This window comes from Coturnix japonica, chromosome 5 (genome assembly GCF_054131305.1).
Source record: "Coturnix japonica strain WE chromosome 5, WE-NBRP24, whole genome shotgun sequence".
NCBI lineage: Eukaryota > Metazoa > Chordata > Aves > Galliformes > Phasianidae > Coturnix > Coturnix japonica.
This window is the reverse complement of record NC_140667.1, coordinates 37,576,482-37,597,436: the sequence shown is the minus strand read 5'-3', so window position 1 is coordinate 37,597,436 and position 20,955 is coordinate 37,576,482. Positions and strand designations below refer to the sequence as shown.

At 39.9% G+C, this 20,955-nt stretch overlaps 1 protein-coding gene across 9 annotated transcripts in view; it reads left to right on the top strand.

Moving 5' to 3' along the window:
* Positions 1-20,955, top strand: part of LOC107315106 (uncharacterized) — a 149,059-nt gene that overhangs the window by 4,675 nt on the left and 123,429 nt on the right. The window contains exon 1 of one of the 9 annotated variants that reach the window (XR_014946724.1): positions 4,539-6,656. The exons of the other annotated variants lie outside the window; for them this stretch is intronic. The gene's annotated coding sequence lies outside the window, so the exon portion shown is untranslated. Of the gene's footprint in view, positions 1-4,538; positions 6,657-20,955 lie in introns of those variants that run through there. 9 annotated transcript variants of the gene reach the window in all.

Genomic DNA, 20,955 nt, shown 5'->3' with positions numbered 1-20,955 from the left:
TGTAAGGCTCAGTATTTCTGAGCCAACTCATTATACAGGCATTTTGAATTTAAGTCTATCTTACCTTTGTCTCTGCAGATCACAAAAACATTCTAGAATTTATGTTTTTCCCTTTTGGTTTGACCAGAAAATCTTCCCTGAACTACGGTAACCTTCTTAACAGAAATTTGCTGTTCTTCAGCAGATTTTCAATTAACTTGCATTTCCTGAGTACAAAGATGTTTCCTCAGTATTCTTTAAATTAATTCTAATTACTTAGTCAAATTGATTCCCGGCAGTTTTCTGTCTCCAGGTTGATCCTTGGTATTATCAGTTTAAATCGTGTGGTTCAGTGGCAGTAGATGACTTCTTTTCTTGAACCCTGGGATGACGTTAATGCAGCAGAGATCCTTTTAAGTGCTACAGGGGCTTCAAAGATCTGTGCCGTTCCCTCCTTTCTGTTACTGTGCTGTCTCCATGTTTCTCCTGTTTTCTCATGTCCTTTCAAAATGGAAAAATGCTTTTCTTCCAATTCTGTTAAAGGCAAAATGAAATAGAGAAGCTAAGCATGTGATTTTTACAGTAGGTGAAAAGACACCTGAGCTGGTTTATCACTGACCTAAAACAACTCATACAGTGCAACGAGCCAACTGGTTTAGAGCCACCTCCCTACAATGATATCTGAATTTACTGGTGCTGCCTCTGCCCCATGCTGGTACAGCACTGCTATGCCATGTGCATCCCCTGCTTGGGAATGAGTTCTGCATTGCTTCCTGCTGTGAAGTGTAGACCTGTCCTGAGTGACTTGTTCAAGACCATATGGGAAGACTAGAGCAGAGACTTAATGTGGGTTTTCTCCTAAGCCACAAGACAGCCTTCTTTTGTTTGTAGGCTGCATAAATTGTAAGTGAATGAAGATTCTGTGCATCTGGAAAGACATCTTTGTGATGTGTTTTGGGAAATGTGATAATGCCTATAAACAAGATGAATCTTGAGGACTGGAAAGAATTACTTGGAATTAGACTAAGGGAATGCTTATGTTGTTTTTTACTGTTAGAAGTCTTTCTGGCTCAAACTTCCATCTTGCTTTCACTGGAGTTTTGACAGGGATGCTTTGGTTGGCTCTGCATGTCATAAACAAAAAATGGTTATACATTATGGAGTTTGTTAAAGCAATGCTAGTAATGTCTTTTGGGAACTGAGGTGGTTCAGAAATAGTGCGTTCCTAATAGTGTAACTCTCCTGGATATTGATATAGTTTTCCCCCCCATAGTTACTAATGTATTTGTAATCCTGTTATACCAAACTTGTAAACTGTCAAGAATGTGAAGATGGTGTTACTTTTTGGTTCTGTGTGCAGTGTGAAAGCACTTACACAATGTTTGACATTCACTACAACATACTCCCCCATCTTGACAGACATGGGGGAATATGAGGCAGTAGGAGTGGATGAAGCTTCAGTGTGTTCCTGACGATTCCAGTTCAAGGTGTTCAAAACTCTTTGAAAAGTGTCATAGGAGTCACAGCATTTCTTTCTTCAAGCTCTTCAGGCATGGCATAAGAGCCAAGGGGGCTGCACTGGTGTTGTAGTTTGTGCTTACTTGAGCTTAGTGTGTTCTTCCTGCTTGTTAAAAGAACAGTGAGTTTTGAAGACTTAAAATTAACCAGATTCATGCAGAGCAGCAGAATTGGGAAGTGATTATTTGTAAGTGGAACCTGGCTTCTTTCTCTAGTTTACTTCCCAAAAACACAACACATAGGCCTTAGGAAAAGAAAGTGCTCTTTCTAATATGAGAACTGCCTAACATACAGCTCTACTTTTATTTTACCAATGCATTTTTTTTTTCCTGCTTCCCATTGTATGTCTCCTTGCTTAGAGGAGGAAGCTGGAACATTAGGATGTTAAGGTAGGACCAGAAAGCAACATATGTAAAGTCACTTGAAGAGAATTCCAATCAGAATACGAGAAGTCCAGCCCTGTCCTTAAATAATTTAAATGCAGTTATTCATTATTACCCTATTTTGCTTCTGGCAGTGGTACTTAGACATTTACTAATGCACTGTGTCTTCTGTAGTTGTGTTCAATGCTGTTGATGATACATCATGAGTGTCCAAACTCTTGTCTTGCCTGGGCCATTCTGAGTGAAGAGGAATTGTCTGGGTAGATTGCTCCAAAAGTAATGCCTCCTTTATTTCCATGGAAACTGCATCAGATACAAAGAGCACAGTAACATGATTTAATAGAGCAAATTTGAGCAAATTCTCACTACAGAAAACTTTTTTCAACAGAGCCGCCACCATTAGCTATAGTTTTTCACCAGCCATGAACAAAAGCCTGCATGACACATCACAATCTGCACCAGCAGGGATGACTGGTTATTGCTTCCAAAACACATCACCTGGTGCATCACTGTGTTCACATCCACTGTTTAGTCTTCATAAATGTTCGATGAGTGTCAATGACTGTTAATGGGTGCATATTTTTTCTTCATGGAGAAATTCAGTTCCTCCCCTTTATTTCATCTATACTTCCATGTCAGACACCATTTTTGTCAGACTGCTGATTTGCTGCCATCTGTTGTGTGGCAACAACATGTAACAGAATACTGGTGGGAAGGTTCAGCCTCTACTGCTCTACCACTGGCATCTGCTGTTGTGGGACAGCATAACATAATAGGAGGCATTACTTTCAGAGCAGCCCTTTCCCTTAGGTCTGATAAAAGTCCATTAAGGAGACATGATCAGATTTCTTGATTATTCAGTTACAACTATATATATTCCACTTACGAATGTGCTAATAATATATTGAAGTTGTCACTCTATGATGAAGCAAGGTGAGAGGTGGCTGCCCTGCATGCTGGGCAGGGCTGCACATGGTGTAGGCTGGACATGCCTGGGCTGCACAGTGCCATCTATATTCATGCAGAGGAGAGAATTTGCTATGATGGGTCTTGGAGGTAGGATTGGGTTTATGTGAGAACTAAGGTGTAGCCCAAGGAGCACTGGTTCCTCATTGATGTTGTTTTTTTAGCTTTAGTATCTTCAGAAAGATACAGCCCAAACTGACAAGTTTACTGAGGGAATAATTGTAGAACCAACACTTTGCAGGGCCTGATTGTCTCTATTCTGGGGATGTAGTAGACTGTACAGATGCTCAAGGGGTGTTCTTTTCTACCCAAATTGTTAATTTTGTAGAGTTGAAACTGGAAATTGAAGCATTGATAAATCTGTACCTATAACTGTGGACATTATACTTTTCCCCTTTCTTGCTGAAGGTGGTTCAGCTCTGAAGTGCCTTAACCTGTGAGTGTTTGAACACTAAATGTTTTCCTGATATTCATAAGGATGTATACATTTGGGTGGGCCTTGTGCTGTGTTTGATCATTTGTTTTCCAGTAACAAGCTGAATATTTATGTGAACCAGGATTTGGAAAATGTCTGCTTTCTCTGCATCCATAAATTTAGATACATTTAATTATCTGCCCTTTGCTGGAGCTGTTGAATGGGTGTTTGCTGTTGCGTGGGCTCTAGCTCTTGGTGTGGTTTTAATGGGTGAAGCATAAGCAGGAAGAGCAAGGGTAAAAATGAGAAAATAGGGCTGAATTTGGCCGTCCCTTCCATCACTGTAATGCCATCCACAGGGATGCAGGGTGGAGAGATGGGCAGCAGTGTGGCTGCTTGCTTCTGTTACTTGGGGATGTGTTGGTGGTATGGTGGTGATGGCCTGACAGTTGGACTAGGTGACCTTAGTGATCTTTTCCAACTCTAACGATTCTATTTGCGAACTTCTCTTTAGAATGATTACTTAGCAGTTTTGGGTGAGGTAAAAATATTGTGTCATAGGCATGGGAAAAAATGGGAAGGGTGACATCTAGTGGCTCATAGTGAAATGTATATATTTTTTCCTGAGTACAATGTAAACGAAAGCAATTCCTAGTAACTTCTGACTCACATTTTATTATACTTGAAATTTAGACATGAGTTTGATGCTGAGAATCGAGTTTGACTACTGCCAAGGCTTGCAGCTCAGTAGCCTTGTCAAATAGGTTCTGCCTAATGGTATGGGATGGATTATGCCTATATAATGCCATGTGGAGGAAATTGGTGGCTTTAGTAGATTCTTTCTTGTTAGTTTCCAAGGTCTGGATTTCTAGGCTAGTGAACCAATGAAACTAATCCTGATGCCAAATATTTATGGACAGATTCCAGCTGTCCAATTTCCATTGAAGCATGAGCTAGATAAAGCCTCTATTGCTCAGAGGCAGTGCTTGGCTTCTTGTGGTGTGTAACAATATAATTGCGAGTTATATCTGAGGTGCCATGAAATGAGGTTGTGTATGGACATATTTTCTAAATCTATTACAATAAGTGTTGTGTTATTCACTGGCTTGGCTTCCTTCAGAAAGAATGGAAACAGATGTTTCCTAATACTTGAGAATGGAATGAGCTCCACTGTGTTCAGACAGAGTTACTCTCTACTCTCTCTTCCCAGGGAGTCACAAGCATGTTCTGAAATCACCCTGCCCATCCATCACAGAATGGAGTTGGGTAAGTTTGTGTCCCAATAATTAGTGTAGTAAATCCTGTGCTCCATAAGGTTTTGTGTGGCATTTAATACACAACAGAAGAAGTAACAATGTCAACTCTGTCAGGTCTCGTGCATCTTTGGTAGAGGCTTGAATGCATCCAGATGGCTGCTACCTAGCTTTGTTTCCTTTCAGTTCTTCAGGGGTGAAGAAAAAGGAGAATGAAATCCTGTGTGGCACATGTGCTGTGTGTTTTAGTAACATGTCTGTCACAGCTGTGGGGTCTGAAGGAGGAGGGAGGAAACAGGTGAAGTCTGTTGTGCTCAGAGGAGGTCAGCATGTATTTGAATAACAGCAATATATTTTTGGCCTTAAAACTTTACTCTCAAACAATGAGGACAGGAATGGACTTCTCACTGGTAGGTCATTGTTGGAATACCTCCTTTGTGATGCTAAGGCAAGCTTATTTGGATGGAAGTTATGTGGGGAAGTCACAATCACAACAGGGACTAATTTCTGTACAGCAGGGAGTCCTATGGATAGGGACTGCACAGGGGACAATAGGAAAAGAGGTTTTTTTTTCCCCCAAAAATAGAAACCATTGTGAATTTAGCTTCTGTGCTGTAGCGGGCAGTGAAACTTCAGAATTTGTGCTATTGCTTTTTGATTTTTATGTGCATTTTCAAATATGACACTAATTACAGGTAAAATGATGTGAGCTGCTTTTCCTTTGGGGAAGAGGACCTTTCCTGAGCCATGTCTTCAAGTATAAAGACACTATAGAAGTGCCTTGCTGAGCTGAACATATGGCCCATCTAGACTAGTGTATCTGCCCTTGATAACAGCAAACAATATTGTATATAGCTATGACATGATCCTGTTTCCTATTGTGCTTTCTTCTATCCCAGTATCACTGGATTTGGGATCATAAGGAGGTACACTCATGCCTATTAGGTGCTCTGGAACAGTTGTTAATTTTTATATAGTCTGCTCTTTTCTACCTGATGATATTATTGGTCTGCTTAATCTCATGTGTTCGCAAATTTTAAAGATTCATTACTTCCTCTATCTGTAAAGGAAAGTTATTTTTGTTTATTTTAAACTCTTTTTTTTTTTTACTATATTCTGAATGAGTGTCCCTACTTTCAGTACTGAAGTGTTTAATAAGTAACAGTTCTGCTCTTACTTTCTCCACCACTCTTGTGATTTCATAATTGTTTACATCCCCCTTGGTCTTACATGCCTTTGAATTAAGGGAAAGAGTATCTCCCTGTAATGCAGCTGCTCCATCTCTCGAATTCCTGTTGTGCTTCATCCAAGCACATAAATTCCACAAATGCTTAAATGTGGATACAGATCAGACTCTCACTGTCTGTGTGTCCCAGCTGTCTGTCACAACACAGAGTAACCTTCCCAGTTAAAACAGCCGGAGTGATCACAGCATGACTATTTTTTGAGCACCTTCCATTTGACCTTTTCTAAGGCTGTAGCAAACAGATTCCGAGAACATTCGTGGGTTGAACTGCAGTGACTTTTTGTATTTGTGGATGGAAACTGGCCAATTCTCAGCCCTCCCAGTAGATATCTAACTTATTCTTGAACTGAAACCAGCTGTTGCAGAGGTCTGTAGCCTCGCTACTTGCATACAAAGTTTCTGGTCATTTGGGTTATGGCATCATCCAATTTGTGTTTTGGTTTAGGTGGGTGGTTCCTGCCTGTCTCAGTGCTGAAGGTGTGAGTTCCTGATATTTGGTAACTTTGTATGTGCCATATGTGCCAAGATATCCACCAAAAGTATCTGGGCAGCTGCTGAGCAGATAGATGTTAGCAGCCACTCTTGGAGGCATTCTCATTTTTGCCCAGGACACTGATGCCCCAGTCTTGAAGAATGTATCATTAGAAGCTTTTGATGCTGCAGGCAGCATCTGTCAACTATTTGGTCTCTAAAAAGAGCAGGGATTATCTTCAGGTGGTGTGATTATGGGTAAACTGGTTCATAGATGTTGCTGTTCTTCATTTATTATAGATTAAGCTGTCTTGTTTTTGTCAGTAACCCAGACTTTGATTTTAATCATAGACTGGGGAGTTACTACTTTCATACACGACTGAATAACTTACTGAGACCCATGCTGAGCAGGAATTCTATGCTCGGTAAGCCCTGTAACCAACCTGAATTTCAAAATAGTGAAAGGAAGGCTGAAATATTTCATTATACTGGCAAGAATGCAAGGGTGTCATCTCACTAAATGTGTGACCATATAGTCTGGTAAGGACAGCAAATAGAACTTTTGTTATATATATTTTTTTATTTCTAGGTAAGATTTATTAAAAATAAAAATGTAATGAGAGTAAGTGTAACTTTAAGATATTAATAAAAGATTCTGAATGTGTCTACCTAATCTCACTGCTGGTTTTTCCCATTGATATGGGGATATGAGCTAGAACAGGAGTCCAAAACAAAGATACTGCTTTGCTGCTGAGATTTCAGTGTGGATGTTCTGAGTAACATTCAAGAGTGCAGCAAGTTCAGAAATAGTTTGAGCTATGTGAGATCCCCATTACTGGGTATTTCATGGCCTGCTAGGTAGGGAGTATGACATTGTGATTTCTTAGAAGGCTGAATCTGGGTTACAGCTGAATACTCACATGCATATACAAATACATAGGGAGGCTTCAGCCGGAATAGACAAGTATATGGAACAATGTATCACTGCTAAGTAAAGCTATGATGAAACAATGTGTTCTAGAAAGTTAAGCATGTGCCTCTTCTCCTAATGGAGATCACTACCTACTAAAAGTAACACATTTGAGCTGGAAGTATGAAGTTCAAAGCAGGCTTGTGGCACTGCAGAAATGTTGAAATTGCGTGTTCTCAAGTTGCCCCAGGGTAAGTTTAGGTTGGATATCAGGAAACACTTCTTTACAGAAAGAGTTCTTAAGTGCTGGAAGAGGCTCCCCAGGGAGGTGGTTGAGTCTCCATCCCTGGATGTGTTTAAGAACTGTTTGATTGTGGTGCTCAGAGACATGGTTTAGTGGAGGGTTGTATGAATCACAGAATTATCAAGGTTGGAAAAGGCCTAGAAGATCATCTAGTCCAACCATTACCAATACTTCCAGGCTAAATCATATTCCTCAGCACCACATCCAAGCGTTTCTTGAACACTCCCATGGTTGGTGACTCCACCACCTCCCTGGGCAGTGCATTCCAAGGTTGTAGTTGGACTTGATGATCTTAAGGTCTTTTCCAACCCAAGTGATCCTATGAAAGAGGCGTTTGGAAGTCACTTGTCCCAACTCCACATTCAGAACTGGAGCAGATTATTCTATGTTATGCCCAGCTGCATTTTCAACTATTGTCCAAGGATGGGGGCTCCTAAACCTCTCTGGCCATTCTGTGTTTGAACACTTGCATACTAAGAAGATATGTTTTTCTCATATTTAGATGTAATTTCCTGAGTTTTGGGTTGTGCCCACTGTCTCTTTTTAAGCCAATGAATAAAATGGAGAAGGATATGGCTCTGTCTTGAATTGCTCCAATCCATTATCTCATTAAGAAGATCCCCTAACTTGATTTTCAGTTTATGGAGAAATCCATGAATCTTGCTTTGCTTTTTCTGCATGGATGAGGGCAATATCAGTTTTGTTCCCTCATGAAGAGGGATGCAAATGGTATTCATGAATTCAATGCCGGTGCAATGAATGTGGGAGTTCTACTGTCATATACATTGTGATTGTACTTCATGTATACAAAGTTCAGCTCTAGAAAACTCTAAATAACAGTAATAAAATCAATAATAACTTTCCCAACTTTTTAAGACTTTGTTTTTGAACAATTTGGGTTTTTTTCTGCTTGCATCATGAGTTAACTTGTATTGTCACATCACTCTGAGGGCAGAGTTTTGCATGAGATCTCTGTGAGAACAAAGAGCCAAAAGTTCAATGTCCTGAATCTTTCTTGAAAGCTCTGGTTCAGGATCCTGGTCTGCTCTCTGAGGGGAATTCACAGCTGTTTCTGTGATCCATCTGACAGAGCAATAACTGGATCTCAAACAACTGCCTTCTTTAAAACTTATGGGGACTGTCTGCACATCCTGATGCTTTCTAAGTGAATGTTTTGTTGCCTCACCTGATCTACTTGATAGGACAGTGCAGGTTGACTTTCTGAAGTGTGTTTGTCAAAATATTCTTAGGGTAAAATACAATGACCTGGAGCTGCTTCTTTCTTTCCTTGGCCTGAGCATGTTAAGTATTTGGGCTTCAGGAATGAACACCTCAGACCACTAAATCCTTCTACATATTCAGAAAGTGTTTCCTTTCCTTTAATAACTGGTGCCTGAGAAAACAACTGTCAGAGCAAGGAAAGAGTGTCTTCTTGCTCTGCTGCATGTTCCTTTGTCTCTAAGACCTCCTGAATCCTTTCTGTGTGCCCATATTATCCTAAGAGTCTGATGCAGCTCCAAAAGTTCTAGAGATGTGAATCTCCTTTCAACTCTAGAAAATGTCAGCACATTGATCTTTGTTAAAGTAATACTTGCTCTTCCAAAGGATGGCCTCAAGAAGGCTGTCATTTATTTATTTTTGTTTATTTACAGCAGGGAGGATCATCAAAGGGAAGTTGCAACTCTTCTTATCCATCCAGAATTTGTTTTTGTTGGAACATAAAATATGCAAGTGATGTGTTCCAGCATCAAAGCCAGGGGTAGAGAGATCATTTCTCAGAGGGAATCTCTTACATAATCTTCTGCTGCAGTTGGGGTAGCAAGAAGTTAATTCTCTGTTTATTAGAGAGATGCAGCAGTGGGAACTGTGACTGGGGGGGATATTAGCAAGGAGCTGGGGGGAGCTTTGCAGGGCTGGGTGAGGTAGAAAAGCATGGATGAAAATTTCTTTTGGCAGGAGGCTTTTGCAACTGAATGGGTTAATCTGCTTTTCCAGATCAGAACTGAGCAGGACAGAAAACATGTTGAGAACATATGACAAACTTCCTGGTTACTAGCTCAGCTCAGTTGTGACAGTAGAACACATTGTGCGAAGCTTGAAAGGGCTGTGATATACAGGACATTAGATACTATTGGGTGCAGTTGCTAGTCATGGCAACTTGAAAGCTGTAGAGTTGCTTTGTGTCTTTCTGATTCCATTAGATCAGACTAAATTATGTCCAGCTGGCAGAATATCAGATTCCCACATATGACTCGGAAATAGTTTAAATATGTGGGGTGAAGGCTGGGATGTTGGATTTATCTTAATCCCTGGCTATTTGTGCAAGTGTTGTCTGTACTTCGAGTGTTTCCTGGAAGTAACTGTTTTAAACTCAACTTCTTACTCAGCCTGCCTCACCTGTTAGTTTGTATCTAAAGCAGCTGAAGTGTTAGGGAAAGCGGGGAGTTCCAGCCTAGGGAGCTGTGCCCCTGGCAAAAAAAAACTGGTGGTGGTGTGTCATCAGAGCTCTCACAAGCTCTGAAAGGCAGCAGAAAGCAGTTTGTCTCCTCAATGGGAAGCTGAGCTGATGGAAAAAGCAGAAGGCATCTTCTATAAGACCAGTCTCACTGTGGCTAGTGAAGCAGATGTTTGCAATCTGCTACAGTCTTGATTTTAGGCATCGCCATTTATTTTTCACGGGTTGGATTGAGAAAGTCTCTTTCCTCACCTCTCCCCACCATGGTGCTCAATCTAAGTTAAACTGTGCCCATAAAACCTGGCTACAGGCACTTCACCTAGCCCTGGGCCCAATTTCCATCTGCTTGTTGTGAAAGGTCCATCTGTCACGTTGTGGGAGAAGGGAGGGATAGACCTTTTTAGTGCTTTCTGCTTTTTTTCTGCTAAGGTAGGTTTAAAGGTGGGAACCCTCTCTGCCATCTAGTGGAGACTCACTATCCTCTTCTTGACAGTTTACTTTTCCTGAAGAATTGCATTCATTTTGACTAGAATGTGGAAATGTTATTTCTAATTCAAAATATATGTAAGAAACTAGTTGTACATAGGGTCTACATCAAGAATATTTCCACAGATTATTCAGTGGATGATTTTACTTGAATAGAAGTTGATGACAAGGGAAGTGAGCTATCAGGTACCAGGAGACCGTTCACTACAGTGATGTTCGTCTTCATATTTGCTTGATGTTGCTTGGTTTCTCTTTTAGAAGAAAGTGTTACTGTAGCTCTCTGAATAGGGACCAGGAGAATACTATTAATTGAATTCCCTGTGTTTTCATTCATTTCTGAACTTCACTTTGAAGTGATTGTATTACAGTTGTGGTTGCTTTGGTTGCAGAAAACTGAAACTATGACAGGTGTGAAGCTAGAGAGGAAACTTCTAATGGGAAAAATCAGCATTAAAGGTTTCTAACCTCGCCACCAAGAGTTTGCTAGGAAAAAAGATAAGAGATGTGGATATTGAAGTGAGCTAAGGACATGGTGGAAGAAACAGTGGTTCTCTTGTCAGATGAGAACTAAGAAATATGCCACTCTGACTTTCTAGTCCTCCATTTAAAAGAAAAATACACTGTATTTTTTGGGGAAAAATAAGTAGGTTTATCCTGATTCTGTCACCAAGATGAAGTTTATCTTTGTGCTTTTCTGTTTCTTCTCACGAAATGAGGATAAGGCCAGTGGGCAGTTTCTTTGTGAGTTCTAAGTGTAAGCTAATTCAGCTGTGCTCCACTCTGATGCTAAATGCCAAGTGTGATGCAGCACTAACAAGTTGCTGGCTGAATGATGATGAGATTTAGGACCTTGTGAATGTCACAAGTAGTGACGTTTGTGATTTAACACAAATTAATGTGATTTATTCTGTTTCCTCCTGATTTTTCCCATGGGAGAAAATCAGGTGGTTACATCTGCTGAGGTACAAACTACAAAGCTGATTCTAGAGAAAAACTGGCCTGTAATCTCCTGATGGAAGAATAAACAAACAAAATTCAAGTCATTTTTGAAGATGCTTTTGTGGAATGATTCTAAAATGCCTGATTTTGAACTTGTTTTATTTAAACAATATGCTGAACTTTAAAAGTACTTGATTGACTTAAGCTTTGTTTTGTCCTTATAGTTCTTTGTTGGGCTTTTTGGTAAACAACTAACTCAAGACACATTCATATACACTGTAGACAATTCAATTTGAAGCCTTACCCTAATTATGGTAGGTCTCTTTTTGGTTGGCTCTCCTTTGAACTACAGATTGCAGCGATTGATGCTGCTCACATAGTCCAGCCTAATAGCTCTGTTCTTCCCAGAAGCATCAGATCTCCTGGGTGAGTATTATAGAAGCTCCTCTGTGAGTGAGTGTATTCTAGAGGTATTTGTGAATGGGGGAGGTAGAAATAAGCATCAGAATATAATATAGGCAAAGAGAGGAAAAGTTTGTGCTGAGCTCACATTAGAAAGTCTCTCAGAAATGGCTAACATTGAGTGTCTCGTAATGCTGTTGAATCCATTAACACTGATAAATTAACATCAGAGTCTGTGAAATCTGTAAAAACTACCAGCAAATACCAGTATCAGTGTTACATGACTCATACTATGTCTGAGATTGTGGTGGCTGTTATCTGCAGATAGGCACTACAGGCATATATATATATACATATATATATATATATATATATGCACACACCAGTGTAAACAAGGGCACCCTTGAAGCTCCTTCTCATCACCTTCCTATCAGCCAGCAATATCAGTACAAACCTCTGCTTGTGGCTCAGCAGTTAGACCTGGCCTCCCAGCTGTCACTGCAGCCTGGTAACTTAGTGCGTTGGTAGGCACATGAATGAACTATGTGAATGTACTGTGTAGTTATCTGCTATCAAAAGTTACAGTTTAATTCTATTAATATCATTTTCATTAAGAAAAGGTTTTCTTGTAAATATAGATGATATCTCCCTTCCTCCAGTCCCCTGTGAGGGAAAGGAAGAAAAAAATCAATATATACACAAATAATCCACATGCACAATGAAAGCCACTTGAGGTCACTTGAGTGTTTTGTGGCAGCTCAAAAAGCCAGAACCAGCCTGGAGGTCAGGAAACCTGTGTTGGGACATGGTGCATTGGTACGTTGTGTTTTGTCTCTGTCTGTAGATCTGTTATGTTCCTTAGATAGTAAGCTGGGGAGGTTAGCATTGAATTAAACAAACTGCATTTTGAGAAAAAACATACCATTTATTAAGAATTTACTGTAGGAAGCAATTAAGTATTAAGCATTTATTAATACTTGACCTATGCAGGTAAAGAGCTCTGCATTTTCAGACTTAATTTTAATTGACAATACAGAAAATTAGTACTTGGAAATTTGATAACTGGATAATGAAACTTTGAAGATTGGAAGGAAGTATGAGGTACATGAGGACAAAGTTTCATGTGAAAGAAGGAAAGGTATCAACTGATGAAAATAATGTTGGAACATGTAGGGGAATAGTCTATAAGACCTAGACCTAAGTTTGCTAAACTTTAGTAGCATCAGACACCATTGTGTGGAGATGCTATTCTATGACTCTTGCATGTAACCAAAGATAGGAAAATGTTTAATTAATGCATATGAAGAAAATCTCTTCACTCTCTGGCTAACAAAAATGAAACTTAAAGGTATAAATTTTTTGTACAAGAAAAGCTGAAAATACTGGGAAAATAGAAAACAAGCTTTTGTTCCATTTTGAAAAGTGAAACTTTTACTTATCAAAGGATGATGTTTTATAGAAATGGAAGACTGTTATGTAAATTTGTATTTGTCAGAGCTGCAAAATGGAGAGTAAGTACCAGCTATTCTGGCAGTGCTGTACAAAGCTTTGATTCTAAAAGGCCGAATTCTGTAAAGCACATCAGTGCACGAGAGACACGCTGGCTGGAAGATAAACTTAAGACTTCTATTAGCTGAAAAGGCAGTTTGTTCAAAGAGGTGTTCATCCTGCTGGGAATATCTATTTTACCCTAGGCATGCTTTTACTGTGTTCTTCACATAGGGCATAGTTTTAGCAGTCCCCTGAAAAAAATTAAATTTGCATGAAATGTGAAATAAGGCAGTGTCTTACAATGACAGTCAAATGGCTTTTGGGAGATCACAGAGCAGCTTTTAATATTCAAGTGCTGTGAATGTGTATCTACAAAAAAAAAAGGCGGTGAAATCATTAGTCCTAAATTTTAATGGAAAAAGTAGAACTGATAGTCCTCCAAACCTTTACAGCAAGATTTTTGTTGACTTTGAGGCAAGGATTTTGCTCAATAGCAAAAGTAGTAACTGATTCAAACCTTATGGTTATTGTTTGTCTTGCTGAAAGGTGATCTAGAAAAGAAGAACACAGCTGTACAATTATCAGGATGATGATTATGAAGAGCCACTTTATGGGTTACCCTGAAATTTCAAAGAAAAGATGTGATTTTGTTAGCTAAAGGTTTAGTATTCATTTAATATTCATTTCAATTCAATTAGTAGTGTAAATGCAAACACTTTACTATTATTGGAATTATTACTGTTTTACAAAACCGTGTGAGACAGAAGAAAAGCTTGTTTTCCTGTGGTCTGTTTGTTTTATTCTCTTCACCCTCATGTGATTATGTACTTAATATCAGACATCAAAACAATGTTACTTTCTTCCCATTGCTCACCAGCTGGAATCTGCTTTAAAAAATGGAATCCAGCCTTCAAGTCAAAGCCCTCCACTGATAAGATGTGAACATAATTTGAGGGTCCCCCAACCCGATGATCTATTGGAGACTGAGTGGAGATGGAACTTGCAGTGCTATGGGTGTTCTACAATGAGGAAATGCTTCCCTGGCTGAATAATTCCTGTGTTTGTCATCTCAGAGGGCCATTCATACAGGGCAGGGGAGAGATGGTGGCTTCTTTTTATCTATTTTAAAAAGGCAGGTCCACAGCTTAAAGGAAGCTCTAGGACAGTAACAGGTTGTATTATCTTTTCTGATGGCTTTTGTTGATCCTTCTCCTGACCCTCTTTCTCTCTGAATGAAACTTAACAAGTACACACATTCAGGAGAAAACCTTACACATGTGAGTTAGTCATCACAGAAGGCAAACATGGGGAGGAAGGAGAGAGAACTGTTGAAACCAAAAGCATAGACTTGATCTCTTCCCTTTATTCTGGCCCAAGCGTCATACTTGGAGAAGTGTTTTTTCCAATCTTCTTTTACAAATCAGATTCATATATGAGTATACTTAAGACTATGTTTCCCCAAGATAAACTGGACTACTGGTGCTATGAATGTACTGGCGATTCAAAAAACCTTCAGCTGGTGAGGCTTGGCCTGCTTGTACTGAAGGAAGACATTATTCCAGTTGTATCTCAGGTTCCCCCATATTTTTCTGGCATGCTTTGAGGCTGAAGGACAAGTCCATGATGAACAACAGAGAGTGGGTATTTGGTGAATGATGACTTTGAATTTCTCTGCTGTTAAGCATGTCTCTAAAGAGAGGAAATAGCAACAGAGGATGCTGGCAAGTGGTAAGGTGAAGTTTGGATAGGTTGATAGGGCCCTTCCAAGTCTTGTACCTGTCTGAGTTAAATGACACCTAACCTTGGTCAGGCCTGGAAGGACACTTTTTGTTCAAAAAAAGAAAAAATGTACACGGTGATAAGACCATTTCCTTTCTCACAGCGTCTCCTTTAATGTCAGGCCTGAAATATGAAGTCATTAGGGGATATTAAAACAGTGCTGACAAACTAATTAACAAAAGACATTACGCCGGATGGGCTCAATTTATCCTTTTTAATGGTTCTTATAAATGGGTGCCGCCAATTAAAATTAATAAAGATTTACCAGCGATTGCCCAGCATACACTGTTAAGGAGCTCCACTGAAGGTCGCCTTAAAGTCAGCCTTGTCAAAGCTGCAAGTTCAGCTCTCAGTACTGAGCCTTGCTGAGCTACTCTCAGTTATGTTTTCCCAGGCACTTTCTCCTTTGTATTTGGCTGAAGTTTATACACTTCTGTCTCTATCTCTCTAAAAACCCATCCATCTATTGACTTTATTAAAAAATATTCCTCCTACTCACCCTATGCTGTAAGATTTGTCATAGTTTCACAAAGGAGAATCTCAGCAGTAAGTAGTATGAGAATTCTGTTGTTTGTAAATCTGTCTGTTATGATGAAAATCTTGACATAAACAGATCAGTTTAAAAAGAAAGGTTTTCTTACTGTCAAATTAATGTACAACAGTGTCCCTGATTAGGGGCACGGTACCAGCAATTAAGAATGCCCTGAGTGATGGTAGTTTTGTTCAGCCTACGCCAGACAGAATGCCACCAGGCTGTGCTCTTCTAGCTGCCGGTGCTCCACACAGTCTGTTTTAAGATTCATCCTTATATTTGCATGACAGTGAGTCATGTATTCATGTTGAGTTTCAGCCAGTTATGTTGGTGATTAGGCAAGTAAAATACAAATTAGGATTTTGTGGGAAACCACATCAGAAATCCACAACCAGGGCAATGTGACCCTGCTGGATTATCTGATGGAACTTTAGGGAAATCTGAGAGATTACAACTGCGAGGCTGTCAAGAAAGTTGAAGTTTCATGTAGCTTCTTACTTGCCTTTCTTTCACCACCCCATGAACCCCACTTTTGGGTATGCTTAAGCATGTTTAGGAGATCTCTACAGTATGCTTCAGGACAGAACATGTCCTTCTGGTGGTGCAGGTGAATTGCTTGCACTGGTGCTCCTGGGGCTGGCCATGCCTCTTCACCAGATGCTCACTGGTTCAGGCCATAATCTTATGGTTCCCACACACCTGTAAATAAGTTTTTGGTTAAGTCCAGGTCTTAGTTTGTCCTGTTATGTTTAGTGTCACAGGATTACAAGTTGCTTATTGTCCCATAGTAACATCTTGGCACAGATGTTTTTGGCAGGTGTCTTCATTGTTGTAAATCTCCTTAAACAGCTTCTTCTGTGTCAGCCTGTTGGGTAGTAGAAAAGTGAATGTGAATGATTTTGTACTGTTTATGAATATTGCTCTTTTGTTGACTTCCTTTTATTTTTGTTAAGGTAGCCACAGGTCTTTAGGTTTCTGTTGCCTAGTAATGGTATTTAGTACAAAGATTATTTATTTCAAAGTTGTTGGTTTTTTTTTCCTCTTCATTTCCTTATTTATGATGCAAATGTGAGAGTAAAAGCTTTAGTGTTTTCCTGTAAGCTGTTCTGTGTTTGCTATTCAGGTTTCATGTGATTCTGGAGAAAACAAACTGATGAAAGGGAAATGCTCTTTTAGTTAACAAAATATCCAACTAATGCCAAGGCAAGGGATGTGTTTTGCAAGTTGAGGCTTTTCTTACCTTATCTTCTAACTGCCCTCCTAGAAGGAAGATCTGCTTACATGAGACTTTGTCTATTTTCTTATATGGAACTACTTTGCTCTCCCCAGTTTCCAGTTGCTTTGCAGGTCTGTTTGATGGATCCCAATTAAAGTAGCCGGGTAGATGAACAGGAAGACAACAGATGAGAACCAAAAGTGAAAAATAGTGGAGCCCTGAAATCTCAGATTTAAGTAGCCAGGCAAAAAAGAAAAAATCCAAATGTGAGAGTTTTCACTTTCTCATGAAGCTTACTTCATAAAACAAAATCATGTAGAGATGCTGCTCTGGCTTACTGTACTGACTTGTGCGGCTGTGAGTTATTTATTTTCCAAATGCTTCTATTAATGGAAGCTATTGTTAAGTTCTTGAGTGTACTACTGAGATTTAAAAATCTGAGTGTAACTGATCCTACTATGTGCAGTGGCTGCCTATTAGACCTACTCAGGATGTATTAAAATGGAGTATCAGGGTGTATGTGCCACAGCCCAGTTCCAGCCTACTAAGCTTTGCGGCTTCCTCAAACAAGCCAGCATGGAGGGATCACCAGCTTTTGCCTCCTCTCATGATGTACAGTACATTAATCGTACCCTCCCTAATTCCTGCTTCAAGATAAATCTCTTTCGCTCCCATTATTTGGCTAATTGCTGTGGATTATATAGCAGTCGGGTGCTCTTTGGCAGGGAAAGATTAATGGAGGACATTTCCTTTGTTTTGATTTCATTTGCTAATTGCTGTGTGGAGAGATGGTATGTTAATACATCCTCTTCTCCCTGCTAGATAGCAGAGTTTTGTTTAGCATGTGCTGGGAAAGGAATAGTTTGCCAGGAATCCTAGATGTTTCTTTGCCTTTGTTTTGCTCTGCACTTTTGTGAGAAGGGAGGTTTTCAGACAATAAAATGGTTTTATCATTGGATAGTTGGATTACCCCTATGTTTATGTGCTTCTGTATGTTTCCATGTATTATAGGTGCACAGAGCAATGAATAAAAAAATGATTTGCATTTTTCATCTGTTTATTGGGATATTTTATCCCTTTGTACTTCTGTCACACCCTTGGTAGAAGGCTGGAGTTCTGCTGAAAATTCCCGGTCTTTTAACTGAGTGGGTATGTCACTGTTCTGGACACTGGTCAAGATAAAGTGTCAGAGCTAGGGAGGAGTCCTGAACAAGAATCCTTGTTCTTCCATTGAACTTGATGGGAGCTGAGTGCTGTTCTTAGCCTTGTTGTTTTTATTATGTAATTTTAAAAATAATTGTCATCAAACATGCGCTTCTGTGAAATTTGGGTAGGCACAGGAGTCTGAGGGAAGTGACCAGATAATTGAGCCATTGACATTTGTTAGCCAGAAATGTGCCCAAGCCAGTCACTGGAGACTAAAAATTGCCACCATCTGTTGCCTGTTCTCTTCCTTTGTGAAACACCTTGGATGTCAGCCTTCCCTGCTGAGACAGATGTTCCCATTGCACATCTACAGTCAGGGATTTGTACTAATTGCTTCTTTCCACTGACAGATCCACCCATAGCCATGAAAAAAGTCCACCTTCCTGCCAGCAGAAATGCCTTAGAACAAAGATTACATTGGCATAACTTTTGAAAGGCATATTTGGGGGACCATGTCCAGTACATTCTGTAATTTAATTGTTCTGTGAAGAAACGAAACTCCTCAGTTTCCAGTTATTAGCTTGACAGATTTTACTAGAACAAAATTCTGTTGGTAACCGCAGCAATTAATCTGGGACCCAGGCATGAAGGTCTATCATGGAAGGTTGCCAGTCTTTCTGCTGATAAGTCTGTCAGTCCACCCTCCCAGAAAGTCTGGTGAACATGAACAATGTGTCTGTCTTCACATTAAGAACAATCAAGTCAACTCTGGACATTGACAGGAATAGCTGTGCTAGGCTGTTTATAATTCTGGTATCTTACAGCAGAGTGGGGGGCAGGGGTTAGTAGTCTTTGGATTGATGAACTCTATTATAAAATCCCTATGGAAGCCTTGTGGTTTCCACTGTGTGGGTGTACAGACACAAGCATGCTTGCCTGATTAAAACTGTTAATTTTTTTTCTATTGCTATGAAAACACTTTTTGAAGTAGGTACTGACCCTACTGTGAGGGAGAAGACCCATCATCAACCAAGTCATGTGAAATGATTCCAAAACACTTAATGTATTTTGCAATTCATAGTACTTATTATCCATGGCTGTCAAAGCACTTTCAAGAAAGGTTAATGTTGTGAGACATCTTTAACGTGGAGGCTAGTGGCTTGCATGGAATAAGCTCTCTGAATCACAGGGTGAAATGTTGTACTGGGCAAGGTGACTGAGGAAAATCAAAGTTTGTCAGGAAAAAGAAAGCAAGATCCTTACAACAACCTATAAATGCAAGGAGGACTCATTGCTTCCAGCAAGGTTTTGGAGCTTTGTCTCAAGGGTCATAGCTCCTAATTTGTCTTAAACCCTGGTTACTGCTCCTTGACATGGCAACTTCAACTAAACTGTTGCAAGGCTAGGTGGGGAGGATTGTTCCATTTGAGGGTGCAATAACATCAAAAGAAATCCAGAACCATCTCAAATGCATCTGGAAGCTGGCAGGGTCTCATTTTTGGTGTTGTGAACAGAATGTTGCTGTGCTGTCATGATGCCAAAGCTATCCAGTTTAGAAGTATCTGTTTCTGCTTTGAAAAAAGTCATAAGTTAACATTGTTATTACTATGATGTGCTACTTAGATTAAGTGACCTTCATCATGCATGTGAAGTCTGCAGTGAGACTGTAAATCTTTAGTGAGGATAAAGGCAACTGGCAACATGGGCTTGCATACACTGGTCATTTAGAAAGCACTTCTTGATGAAATGTCATTAGTAGCAGATTTGTCAGGAGAGTAGAAACAACTTTTGTGGTCTAAACAACCAAAAAGGATCACAGGTCCAGTCCCTGGAAGTTTCTGAACTTGAAGTCTATGTAGATGGAAAGGGGGTAGGACACTCAGTCACATGTCTCTGCTACTTTGCTAGCTGTTGTTTCTGCTAGTAATAACTGAATCTTCAGGGTGACCTTCCTGATCTCCTAATCTTTTAATTAGTGGGAACTGATAACAGTGAGGTGACCTCCACAGACAGGGCAATGGTAATGATATTGAATTCCAAGCAGAGAGAAGACTCTTACTCTATTTTAGAACTGAATACTGTTGGTTAGCAAATTTTCTGTACTGCAGTGTTGTTTGGAGTGTGGTACTTCTCCTCTCAAAATAAATGAAGTGGAGGAAATCTAGTCTTGAAACACTTATATTAACACACTTAGTACAGGAACAGAAGTATAACCACCTGCACATACACCCACTACACAACCATTACATTTCTCCCATAAGTGAGGAGGAAAAAAAACTATCTGCAGTGGTAGAAGGATGGTGTTGGCATGATCCTTCAGGCTCTTGGCAAAGTCTGTTAACTCTACTGGATGTTAGGACTTCATTTAACTACCTTCCTGATTCCTTGCTTAAATCTGCTTGTTCATTGTATGCGGAGATAACTCCCAGCAGTTGCTGAGATGTTGCTGGCAGCCAAGCTTATGCCTTCGGTCAGGCTGTTGTTGGTCCTTCTGATTTCCAGATAGTCGGAAGATGTTTACACAGTTTGCATTATGTTGTTTTTCTTGCGTTCTCTCTTGAGCTTTTGTCTTCTTTCCAAGAGTCTATTCACTGTCACATGCTTACATTCAGAGGTGCCAGTCGACCTGAGGCTGAGAGTTCCCTTCATTTCATGTCTGACTTGTGTGTGTGTGGTTCCTCCAGTGTTGCTTCCTGCCTACTTCCAGCACAGAAGTACTGAGCACTTTTCATAGGAAGTAAAGTTCACTGTTTTTGAAGGCCAGAAGTGGAGAATATATGGAAAGCTCTTGTGTGTATTATAGCACTATGCCTTTTAAGGAGGTTTGTTGTCAAGCAGGAAGAAAACAGACAACATGGTGGTGAGTTTTTCATGATGGATTATAAAGGATGCTGGGATATCTTGGCATCCTGAAAAGGCTCCATGGAGCTGCTGTTCCTATCGGTGATCTCTGTGTCTTAAACATTTTTCAAGCAGTGCTTCCTGCTTTTTCCCAGAAAAGCAAGCTGACTCCTCATTCTTCCTTCTATTGGGTTATATACACACAGTCATGTGGAAATGTGTA